Raw genomic sequence first — 12,593 nt, 5'->3', positions numbered from 1 at the left:
AGGTTCCCTTCCCGAGCAGAGACTTCCTCCCGGGCAGAGACTCCACATTTCCCCGGCTTCACTCCCCCACGGCCTCCCCCCCCCCCCGCGCCCCCCCGTCCCTCCCCGCCCCGAGCCACGACTTGACTGTCTCTTTAAATTCCAGCTGTGCGGCTGGGAAACAGCGCCCCTCTTCGTCCTGGCCGGCTGGGCTGCGAGCTCGCGCGTCTTCGTTCCCTCCCCGGCTGCGCGCCGCGGAGAGCTGGGCTCGGCCCGCGGGCTGCTCGGCGGAGGTGGCGGCGCGGCGGCGGCGGCGCAGGGCGGGGAGGCGCGGGGCGGGGAGGCGCGGCCCGGCAGCGGCCGTGGACGCCCAGCACATAGGCGAGGCAGGCGAGCCGGGCTGGGAGATACGCGCCGCGCCGGGGTCCCCCGCGACCCCCCGTTCTCAGCGCGAGCCTCCCCCGAGCAAAGCAGTGGGCTCTGGCGGTGATCAGGATGTGTCTGGCTGGTGGTGTCACCCCTTCTTCTTGAGACCATTTCCATGGTAACCCGATCAAGCGGCTCCCACCGCGCAAACCTGAGGATTTCGGGCGGCTCGCCCACCGACCGGCGTGACCTCGGCCAGGTAAGGCTGCGATCGCCTGCTCTGCCCTGGCAATGCGCTCCCTCCAAAGTTCCTTTTGTGGAAAATCGCCCAGCCCCACGCAGGAGCCCGGGGCATTTGCAACAGCGTTTCTCTCCAGGTGCACAGCACGGACGGGCACCCTCCGCCGGCACTTCCCCACGATCCACGAGCAGATGATGATTATTTTATTTTATTAAAAAAATTATTTTGCTTCCCTCTTCGGATCCCTCTCCTTTTCAATCACTCCCCCCCCCAACTCCATTGCTTCCCTCTGTTCTGTCCCCCCCCCCACCTCTCCGCTTCGGGTGGACTATGGGGAGGGGGGCGCTGGGGAGAGGGAAGTCGGGGTGGGGGCGGTGCGCGCGGTGGGTCCAGGGAGTGGCGGGTTCGGATGGTCTGCTTGCAATGGGCTACTTTGAGCATCGCGGTGTGGCTGGTACCCAGGGTCACTGGGAGAGCTGTCAGCCCCCGCGTAGCCCCGCGTCTCTGAGCCCCGGAGGGATGCAGGCTTGGCGGCGGGGGTGATGGGGAGCGGGGGTGATGGAGCGCTTGGCTGGGTGGCTGGCGAGCGTCCATGCATCATAGCTCTCCTTCCTACTCCCCCCTCCCCGCCACCGCTCGCCCCTCTTCAGGATTCTCTTTCTCTCTCCCCATCCTTGTTTCTTTCTTCTTTTCCTCACCATCCCTTCCAGTCTCTTCTTTCCCTTTCTTCCCTTTTTTTTTTTTGCCCTATTGCCCCCCCCACAACAACAACAAAAAAATAAGAATCCTTTATAACCTTTTCCTACTGCTGGTATGGGAATAGCTGCGAAGCCAGCCAGCAGCGTGGCCACCTCAGCCTGGTCGTTTTTTCATACCTGCCCTCATCCATCAACATATTCGTTTCCTGAGTCTATTGATCTCTTCTGGATTCTGCAGAAATGCATTCTGAGCCGGGCGTCTGCATGTCAACATCAGACTTATATAGCTCCGAGTAGGATATGTATTGTAAAGGCTGCATGTGTTTTAAATCTAAATAAGCCATGGATATAAATGTATTTTTGGTTTAAAAAAAAATCTTGGCTGATTGTAGACAAACTTCCCCCTAATTATTTCTCTCTCTCTCTCTCTCTCTCTCTCTCTCTCTCTCTCTCTCTCTCCCTCCCTCCTTCTCTCCCTCTCTCCCTCTTTCCCTCCTCCCCCATCTGTCGATCTCTATCTCTCTTTCTCTTCTTTAACATTTAGGGAACTTGGGATTCTACAGTCCCCCTCTAATTTAGGAGGAACATACAACTTCTATTATCTTAATTATCTTCTCATGAAACTCATTCAGCTTTGCCCTAGCCTGGAATGAGTTGATCATAATTAAGGTTCAGATGTTTGCTTCCTAAAGTCGAAGCTGGCTGAAGTGTCAGCCTCTGTCTGGTAGCAGTGCTAAGAGAACTAGTGGAGCCCAACAGACCCTGCCCAAGAAGAGAAAAGGGGTAACACCTCCCTTATGAAATTACTAGATTCTGACTCAGACTGTAGGGCTGAAAATGTGACCATACAAACAATCATTTTTGGTTTAGGTTGTTAGCCCAGGCACAACTGTCCTAGGCAGGTGTGTAAGTACTTGATATTTAAAAGGGGCCCACTGGAGTTCAGCGCTTACTCTGCTTTGTTTATGTTGATCTCTCTCCTTACTATGGTATTATTATTGTCTCTTTGAAACAAGACGTCTGTATCATGAGAAAACAAAGGAACAAATAAAAAAGGATGGCTTCTCCTTAGCTACAAGTGGGATTTGTGTGGATTAAGAAAACTCAAATCTAGTGAAGATCAAGTTTCTCCAAGATCACACTCAATCCCATTGGAAGACAACTCTGAGAATGATTTTTCCTCCACTTTTGAGTGATATGTAGTTGATGCCAGAAAAGGGCTTCTTTATAAAGAGTTCCCTTTGTCTGCGTATGTGTCTTTAAATTTAACTATTAATATAGAATGAAGCTCTGGTTGCAGAGAATGAATCAGGAAAATAAACTACTGATAACAATGAGAAACATTGCCCAACTAAGAGAAACGAATTACCAGTTACCCCACCATGCTGATGTCTAATATTTTTAGCTAATTAGGAAGCATAAGTGTTAAAATGTATTTAATTTTTCTGAATTCAACATCTACTGCCTTTTATAGAGGTCATATCCAGTTCACATGAGTATTTACCAAAGGCTTACTAATTACTTTGCCAGGGAAGTCCACCAAGCATGCCTTTCTTATAACATTGTTCTTTTATGAATAGTGATTAGTAATGACTGTAAACTGTGTTTTTAGCCCACTTCAAATTTTGGTGTGCTCTGGGTTAGGTAGGTTTCTTCTGACACAAAAATTTTTGTTCTGGGATGGCTGAGAAGAACGGGAATGCACAATTAGTTGGAAGTGCAACAGAATGTTCTTTTTTTTCTTGCTCTTAGTCATGATTTTTTGGTTACTAAGTTTTTTTTTTTAAACTCCTCTTTATGTGTATATACCTAAAGAAATTAACACAAAGCCTTCCAAATGATATGTGATTTGAGGTTAAAAGGTATATTAGTGGCAAGCCGTAAATTACTCTTATTTATAGTATATTGATTCCCAAACTGGCCCTCCTGTGATTATATCTATATATAGACATAATCACTTAATGAAAGGTTGCCAAAGATGAGCTATCCATTATATCATAGGGGGAAAAATAAACCCGTTTACTTACCTTCCTATTTTCATTTGGAGGGCTTAGCAAATGATTTTTTTTTTTGCCAGTTCTGGGCCTTGGACTCAGGGCCTGAGCACTGTCCCTGGCTTCTTTTTGCTCAAGGCTGGCACTCTACCTCTTGAGCCACAGCGCCACTTCTGGCCGTTTTCTATATATGTGGTGTTGGGGAATTGAACCCAGGGCTTCATGTATATGAGGCAAGCACTCTTGCCAGTAGGCCATATTCCCAGCCCAGCAAATTTTTTTTTTTTGGCCAGTCCTGGGGCTTGGACTTAGGGGCTGAGCACTGTCCCTGGCTTCTTCTTGCTCAAGGCTAGCACTGTGCCACTTGAGCCACAGCGCCACTTCTGTCCATTTTCTGTATATGTGGTGCTGGGGAATCGAACCCAGGGCCTCATGTATACGAGGCGAGCACTCTTGCCACTAGGCCATATCCCCAGCTCCCCAGCAAATGGTTTTGATCTATGATTTTATTTTAAAAATGTTATTGTAAAGGTGATATGCAGAGGGATTACATGAGTCAGATAGTGAGTACATTTCCTTTTGAACAATGTCCCAATACTCCCTCATTTTCTTCCAATTTTTCCCCTCCTGACTTCCCTTCCCCTCAAAGTTGTATAATTCATTTCCAACATACTGTCCAGCAGGTTTCATTTTAATAGTCTGAATGGGTGAACACTGCTAATGATGGAGAATGTATTTTGTTGATTCTGAAAATGCTCTAAGATCATTCCCAAGTTGTCTGGAGGGCTCTAAATGACTCATCTTTGTAACTCATGGCAACAGGAAATGGTTGTGCTAGGTGCATGCTGAGGTAGGGACACAGACCTACTTTGTGATCATTCAGGAACTCCACATGGAGAGAAAGCAGCATGCTGGTTCCTTTGTAAAGATGGAGGCTAACTTGTTGACTTGGAGTCAGCACGGCTCCCAGGTCTTGGTTTGGCATGCCACTTAGCTCCTCATTTACTTGAGCAGTGTGAGCAACTTTTCAGGAAACGTAAGCCCAAGTTTAATGTTACTTCTTTAGAGTAAGAACTTAAAAGTGTGTTTATGTGTGTGACTTTGTGAATAGCTGGGATAATTAAATTGTGACCTTTTTATTCCCAGATGTTACTTAGCTTTGTTTTTCCCAGAAAGAAAATGAACATAGCATTCATTTCCTCATTGTTCAATTATTAAACATGTATATGTGACATAATCTTATGTATGCACAGATGTGCATATGAAGCAATGGTGTATACTAAAACCATATACCTTTCCTCTCCATCTCTGTGTCTCTGTCTCTCAGGGGCAACTGAAAATTCTCCCAAACCGAGAATGGAGATCTTTCTTTGCACCATTGATGGATGGCCCTATGTTTTTTCTTCCATTCAAGAGAAAGAGTAGTGTGAGGGCAAGTGAGGAGTACAGATACAAATATTTTCCCTTTATTGTTCCATTTTGGCCTTTGAACTCAACGCCTCATTCTTGCTCTGAGGCTCTTAGCACTTGAGAGCCATTCCCCCCACCCTTTTAGTTATTTTGCCTGGCTGACCTCAGGCAGCAAATCTTCCTGACCTCTGACTCCAGAATAGCAGGGATTCCAGGTGTAAGCCACTATACTCAGACTTTAAAAAGAAAAACAACAACAACAACAACAACCATTTAAAATAGTATCCTTTTTCTTCTCCCACTTTGTAAGAAAATGCAGTTTTCCATAAGGAAAATGGCCATAAGGGTAGAAAATCTATAGAGCTATCTTTCGGTTCATACTTTATTTTCCTCTAATACTACGACATGAACCTCTGGTGTTGGCTATTTCCATAGGTCATCATTCTTCTGTCAAAGATGAAATCTTAGAATGAGTGTAGCAGTAGCAAAGATTCTGAATTTAATGCATCATTCAATTATAAAACTCAGTAGTCTTGTAAAAGAAAGCTCCGGGTCTTTAAAATTATATGCATTACCATTCTCTTATTTTGGGATGATTTTACAATGTTCAGAGGAAATAAGCCTGATCCCAGGAAAGATGTAAAAGCTGTTTTTTCATGTCCCTAAATGATACCATGTTTCTATAATGATACTTTTTGCTAATCTATGCAACATCTTTTCATAAGAGTTAGGCTCATTTTAACTACTTTGAGATAATGGGGACCTAGAGATTTCAAGGTCTGTCTGGAAGAATTGCCTGAGTCCCAGACCCAAAATTTTCTTGAGAAAAAAAAGTCATTGTATTGACTAAAACTAATGTATCCTAGCTCAGGTAGCCAGAAACTTTTTTTTTTTTTTTTTTTTTTTGGCCAGTCCTGGGCCTTGGACTCAGGGCCTGAGCACCGTCCCTGGCTTCTTCCCGCTCAAGGCTAGCACTCCGCCACTTGAGCCACAGCGCCGCTTCTGGCCGTTTTCCGTATATGTGGTGCTGGGGAATCGAACCTAGGGCCTCGTGTATCCGAGGCAGGCACTCTTGCCACTAGGCTATATCCCCAGCCCAGCCAGAAACTTTTGAAACAAATAGAAGGCTTGTGTTTCTTTTGTCTTGCTTGGTATATATTTATGGATGGTGCAGTTCTTCCCAAGCCTGAATGTGAACTTTAATACTTGCCTACATCAGAACTGCCATTTTTTTCTTTCTTTTCTCTCCCCACTTTGACGTTCCTTTAGGCTAGAGCTAAATGTAATGCCCAAGGGCTGGGAAATCAGAATAAATTCAGTTATAGCGTAGGGTTTCATTCTTTTAGCATCCAGAAATGTTTCTTCACTTAAAAAACACCTAGTTTCAAGGTTAGCCATGGATATTCATTCATAAATTGAAAATCTAAATTAAGATTAGTTATGACAGTACTATACTAGTGAAAAAATTTAAAAATCCCAATATTTCTAGCTTAATCACAAAGCTACTTACTCTCATTAGAGCTGTCTGCTAAATAAAACCCTTTTGGAACCCCAAAATTACAAGCCCCTGTTAGAGATTGCTAAACAATTCTTGTGAGTAGTGGAATGAAATCCATTGTGAAGAATTTGCCATTTAAGTTAAAGAGGTGTGATGTTTCATTTATATTTGCCTTTATGTTTTTACTTTGTGAGTTCCTATATTGAGTTTTAATGCATATGTAATTATTTTTCTATATTGATAGCATGTCCTTATTGGAAAAATGAATTATTGGGTTAGTATCTCCTAAAATTATTTTTATTATGGAAAATTTTGAATACACAGGAAAATAGACAGGGCTCAACAAATTAGGTTATCTCTTAGGCTTTTACCTGATTTACTGATTCAATGATTATCTGACTATAGAAATTTGAATTCACTCTGATTTTGAGGTGCTAGCGTATCTGAGTTTAAAACATAGATCTACTATCAATAGAATTGAGACTGGCTATTAAATTAAAGCATTTAATGGAAAGTCACATATTATGTACAAAATGATACATAAAAACATGTTAACACAGCAAATACAATAAGGTGTGGTTAAAAAAAACCTATGTGATGGGGCTGGGAATGTGACTTAGTGTTAGAGTGCTTGCCTAGCATGCATGAAGCTCTGGGTTCGATTCCTCAGTATCACATAAGCAGAAAAAGCTGGAAGTGGTGTTGTGGCTCAAGTGGTAGAGTGTTAGCCTTGAGCCAAAAAAAGCTTAGGGACAGAGCCCAGTCCCTGAGTTCAAGCCCCAGGATAGGCAAAACAAAACAAAACAAAACTATGTAATTAGGGTGGCTTGCCCTTGTAATCCTAACTACTCCAAAGACTGAGATATGAGAATTACAGTTGAAGGTAGCAAAAATGTTTGTGAGACTTTTATTACCAAAAAAAATCCAAAAATAGAGCTGTGCCACATGTGGTAGAAGCAATGGCCTTGAGAAGGGGGGTGGGGGGAAGGCAAGGGATCGCACCCAGGCCCTGAGGAGTCATAGTATACACACACAAAATAATAGGGGCTTTATTTGATTCCATAGACACTTAATTCTCTCCTTCAGAGTTTTTATGACGCCCTCTAGAAGTTTGATTAGGGTATTGTGTTGTATAAAACTAATTATCAGGAATTGAACCATTATAAACAGTTTTAAAACTGTGTTGAGCTATTCACTCTTTTGTTTGGAAGCTTATTTCAGGGTCATAACAAGCATCATCCCAGATAGTCTTCCACAATACTTGTTTACTGGTACTGATGTCATTGGGAGACCTGCTTCTATACTCCAAGTGATCAGTAGAATGTGACACATGATGAAGTATGACCCCTGAGGCCTCAGCCATCGCCACTTCCTCAGTTGGGTCACTTCCTCTGGATGCCGCCATGTTGCAAGAATACGAAGCAGACCATAGAGATTGATGTGGCCAAACTGGGAGGTTGGCACTCAAAATCAACTTACCATCATATGGAACAAATGGGTTAGGGGTACATCCTCTTCCCCTAGTGGTGTCTTTAGATGACTTCAGTCCTAGATAACCCTTTGTATTCTCTTTTTAGTCTCTGAGCCAGAATTTCCTAGCAAAGCTAACTCCTGACCCACAGAATGCCTGTGGGTCAATAATTGTATATTGTTTAGAACTGCTAAATTTTGGAGTAATTTGTTATGCAGTAGCAAGAGATAACTTTAGCTGCCTCAGGGTTGTAATTATAAATATTATCAGTGTTTAATAGATGTAGGAATGATAGGTCGTAGAGCTCTAGCTGATAGAATGCTATTTCAGTCTGCATTAGCTACAGAGAATACCCACTGTGTTGGCTTTCTTTTATGCTTCTAGTTCCTCAGAGTGAATCTCCACGGACATTATCTATAATGCAAGCAAAAGATATAGTATTTCTTTTTTTGTTAGTTGCTAACTTAGAACTCAGTCCTGGCCCTTCTTTTGGAGTATATCTGTACAAAAAGCAACTGTCTTTTGAGTTTTGAAAAAAAAAACCCTGCAGTCTGGAGAGTTAAGGACTGGGACATATTCCAACTGATAACTTGAGTAAACTTTGAGATGTATTATAGTTTACCTTCAGATTATCCCTTAGTCTCTCTCCCCTAAATAAACAGACAAGGGGCTTTATGACTTGGGCTTTTATTGTCACAGATGCTTTTCTTCTGTTATCTGTGGAGCTATATAAAATAGTATTTGGGGCACTGAATATTTCAAATGACCTAAATAAGGTCTCTTGCATGGTACCTATATATTACAGCTATTCGTTTATCAGTCTGTACTTTGATCTTTTGTGTATAATGCTAGATTACTCTTCTTCAGCATGGCTCTGGATTGAATGGGTCAGTGTTTTCCTCATTGTTACAACGAAAAGGCTTGCAATTCTAAAATGGAATAGCCAGAATGGATTTTATGCATGCTCAAAGATTTAGTACATCTTTACAGATAAATTGGTATAGGTTAGAGATATGAAAAATATATCACCTAACTTTTTTACTTCATGAATGCATTTAATTATCATTAATAAGTTATCATCTAATTATAGCTTATATGTGATCATCTCCTAAATATTTGAAAAGGGACAGAATCAGGCTTGATGCTGGTGGCTCATGTCTTTAGTTCTAGCTATTCAGGAGGCTGAGAGTCTGCATTAGCTATAGAGAATAACCATTATCTTGGTTTTCTTTTATACTTCTGATCCCTAAGAATAAATCTCCATGGATGTTGTACGAGTACAAAATATACAACATCTCTCTTCTGGTTAGTTGCTGAGGATCCCAGATCAAAGACAGAAAATTGTAAACTCTCATCTTCATTAACCAGCAAAAAGCTACAAGTGGAAGTATGATTTGAGTGGTAGAGTGCCAGCCTTGAGTGAGAGAGCCGAGTGAGGGTGTGAAGTCTTGAATTCAAGGCCTACTACTAGTTCAAAAAAAACAAGCAAAAAGTGACTGAATTAATATATGAGAGTGTTTGGAATTTTGAAGAATAGAAGTAATGTTTTCAAGCCTTTAGACTGGAGTAGTAGGTAATTTTTACAAGCCAGCAATCTTCTTTTGGTTTGGAATGTGGTTTTGTGCATTTGCAATTTGTTAGGTAAGGTACCTCAAAGGATTCTTTCTCTTGAGAATAGTTTTCAGAGTCAAAGTTATCTTGGTATAAAACAGTGATTGTGCTCACTGACATGCCAATATCATGATCTCTGGGAATTGAAATTGATTTCTTTTTATTCTTGACATAGGCATTTGTTCCTCGGAAAAGTATCACCTGAGAGGACTCAGGAAAAACAATAATCAGTCCTTCAGAACACCACAAATTAGTTGCATCATGAGCCTCAGGATAAAGTTAATTAACTCACCAGTTCTTCTTGATATTTTTATGTTTGAGTACAGTGTGCAATAAGAACCACCTTCAGAACTGATAAGTACAGATCCATTTTTTATGTCTTATGAACTGTGTGGAATGATACCACGGCTTGTTGCTGGTAAGACGAACCTGTGACAGATGTGTACTGAGTCTGGGCATGCTTTCCTTAGCTGTCTTGTAATGGTGCATTCATTTGTAATATACCCTACTTGTGTGCCTGTTTCTTCTGCTTTGCAATGCATTGGGCATTGCATTAATTTATCCCATGATAAATTAACCACATGAAACAAACATGATGTTGAAACAAAATAAGGTTTATCAGATGATTATTAATTTCCTTCAGTCCTGTGGTGAGGATACCAGTGGTACAGAAATGAATAAAACAAGGTCCTCGCCTGTGAGGAAGTTGGTATAAATTTAGTTTTTTAATTAAAAATTTTAAATTTGTTTTTGAGAGTGTTTCTTATTTACAGTTAGATGTTACAATTTATTATGGCCAGGCTGCACTGAACACAAGACTGGGCTGGGTTATGATACCATAATTGAGAGTCATCCTGAGTTCTACACTGTTAGTGAATGCTAATGCTCTTTTGAAGGTCTCCTATATATGGCCTCAGTAACCACAAAGGCTTTTCTGCCTACAGCAGATAAACCCCCAATGTCACAAGACGATGCATTATAAATTATGGCATTACTTATGCTTTTTTTTTTCCTTTTCAGTCTAAATCCTGTAGTGTATAGGTGTGTATTGTATGTGGGATTTTTTTTTCCCAGAGAGGAATTTTTTTTAGGTGAATGTTTAAGTAAACTTCCTGATACTAGTGTTGCTAAATTGTATAGTAAGAAAATTGCATAGAGTCACAATAAATGAGTGTATTAGATACAATAATGTCACTCCTTCCAGCATCACATTCCAGCCTCTAAAACCCATGCATGTCATCCTTCATGGCAAAAGGTTCTTTTTGGATATGATTAGGGTTTAAAGACTTTGAGATGGGGTGTTTTCCAGATTATCTGACTGGGACCAACCTGGTATATGAGTTCTTCAAAGCAGATAGTAAAGTAGGGCTTTTCTGGCTCATGCTTGTAATCTTAGCTCCTCAGGAGGCAGAGATCTGAGGATTGCTATTCAAAGCCATCCCAGGCAGGAAAGCCCATGAGACTCTTACCTCTAGTTCTCCATCAAAAGGCTGTGATTCAAGTGGTAGAGGGCCAGCTTTGAGCAGAACAGCTAAGGGACTACACATAAGCCCTGAGCTCAAGCCCCAGTACCAGCACAAACAAAACAAAACAAAAATCAAAGCAGATGTGGATCTTTTCCAAGTTATAATTGGAGGGAGAGATGTGAAAGTGGGGTTGAGGTCAGAGGTGTTTTGTTACTGTCTGTGCAACTGGAAACAAGGGTCCACGAGTGAAAAATGCAGGTGGCTTGTAGAGAAAGCTGGAGAAAGGAAAATAAACTGACTCTCATATGGAGAGAAAGGAAAATTCCAGGAAACGTTTTTGATTATTCCTTCATTATAGCCTAGTGAAACTCCATTAGATTTCTAGAACTATCATATAACAGCTATGTTGTCATGAGCCACTAAGTTTGTACTAATTTATTACATCAGCAATAGAAAATGAATGTAGTGGAATAAATACTGTAACCTTATGGCACTTCAGGTCAGGTTATGAAAAACCTTTGGGCTTTCAGAGCTTTTGGATTATGAATTATACATTATAATTATAATCAGGTTGAGCCTGTAGAAAGAATCAGTGATCTTGGTATTTTAACTAGATGACCTTATGGTGTTTGGATTTTTTGGTATGTGTGGGAGAAAGAGTTCTCTAAAAGCCTTTTAGTTGTTACTTTCCTAATGTTTTGAGTTTTAAAAAATTGAATTGTGTTCATGTCCTTTGGCATAATAAATGTTATGCTGTTCTATGATGGGTGGGTCTAGCTAGAAGTTTCCATGAGGCTTGGTTCACCATAAATCAAATTAGGGTGTTTGTTGTATATAAAGGGACTCAAACTCTACCTCACAGATGTGCACATTTCCTTGTTGGGCAGCTTTATGATTAAAAAGCTCCTTTGTGTCTCTTCTGCTTTCTTTTGATTGGGTTGGTTGTGAAGAAATAATGCAAGCCGATTTTGCAACTATGGTGGCAGTATGACCTCTTAGGCCTGTACTCCCCAGGTTCCTCAGTGTTTGCTGCCATAAGGGAGATGGCACCTGGAATGAATGCCATACCACACGTAGGTGCTTACCCTTGCTGGCACTCATCATTGTGCCTCCTGGTTCATTACTTGACTACGTTAACATTTTATTTGAGGAAGAAGTATCCTCTATATTCTGGTCCTTCTTGTGGAAGGACCCAGGACAAAATCTATGCATAGAAATTCCATATTGTTCAAGGTATATTTGAGCATACAGGGAAACAATCACCCTGAGAATGTAGTTTTATTTTTGTTGTAATGCTGGGTCATTGTGTAATATATTACGTTATTAGGAAGTGGTTGTATTTGTATGATTTGTGTCCGAATAGAATGTTTCCAGTGAAATAGTACAGAATGATGATACTAATTCTGATGCAAATTAAAATACTAACTTCAGGCATGTACTTTATACTGTCCTTGATCTGTGGCTGAATCTTCAGAAACATCAGTTGTCCTATTGATTCTTTAGACGTCCAAGTACTGCGAGAATTTGTATTACTTTGCCTGAGCCTGGCAACTGCATGCGTATGTGTGGTTGTGTTGTTATTTTTTATTCATTTTCTAGATATTGACAGGGTATAGACCAATAGTTTATATTCATATGTGTGAAGTTTTTTTTCTTTACTAAAGTCATTTGTTGTCTTTGTACCTTAATACCTATGGGTTCCTAATTTACCAATATTTTCTGTATTATATATTTGAAGTCTTAGCTTCTGACAAAAGTGACTATGAGTAAAATAAAATGGGATTCCATATAAACAACTGTTGTGAGGTATCATGTTTGTACACTCAATAACAAGATAGCTATTTATGCAAAGTTATAAA

At 41.0% G+C, this 12,593-nt stretch overlaps 1 protein-coding gene across 3 annotated transcripts in view; it reads left to right on the top strand.

Annotated features, from left to right (window-relative positions):
• The first annotated feature begins 346 nt into the window (after positions 1 to 346).
• Positions 347 to 12,593, top strand: part of Nav3 (neuron navigator 3) — a 619,731-nt gene continuing 607,484 nt past the window's right edge. For all 3 annotated transcript variants that reach the window (XM_048359143.1, XM_048359134.1, XM_048359124.1), the window contains exon 1: positions 347 to 604. The gene's annotated coding sequence lies outside the window, so the exon portion shown is untranslated. The remainder of the gene's footprint in view (positions 605 to 12,593) is intronic.

This window comes from Perognathus longimembris, chromosome 1 (genome assembly GCF_023159225.1).
Source record: "Perognathus longimembris pacificus isolate PPM17 chromosome 1, ASM2315922v1, whole genome shotgun sequence".
NCBI classification, from domain to species: Eukaryota; Metazoa; Chordata; class Mammalia; order Rodentia; family Heteromyidae; genus Perognathus; species Perognathus longimembris.
This window is presented reverse-complemented; position numbering and strand designations above follow the sequence as displayed.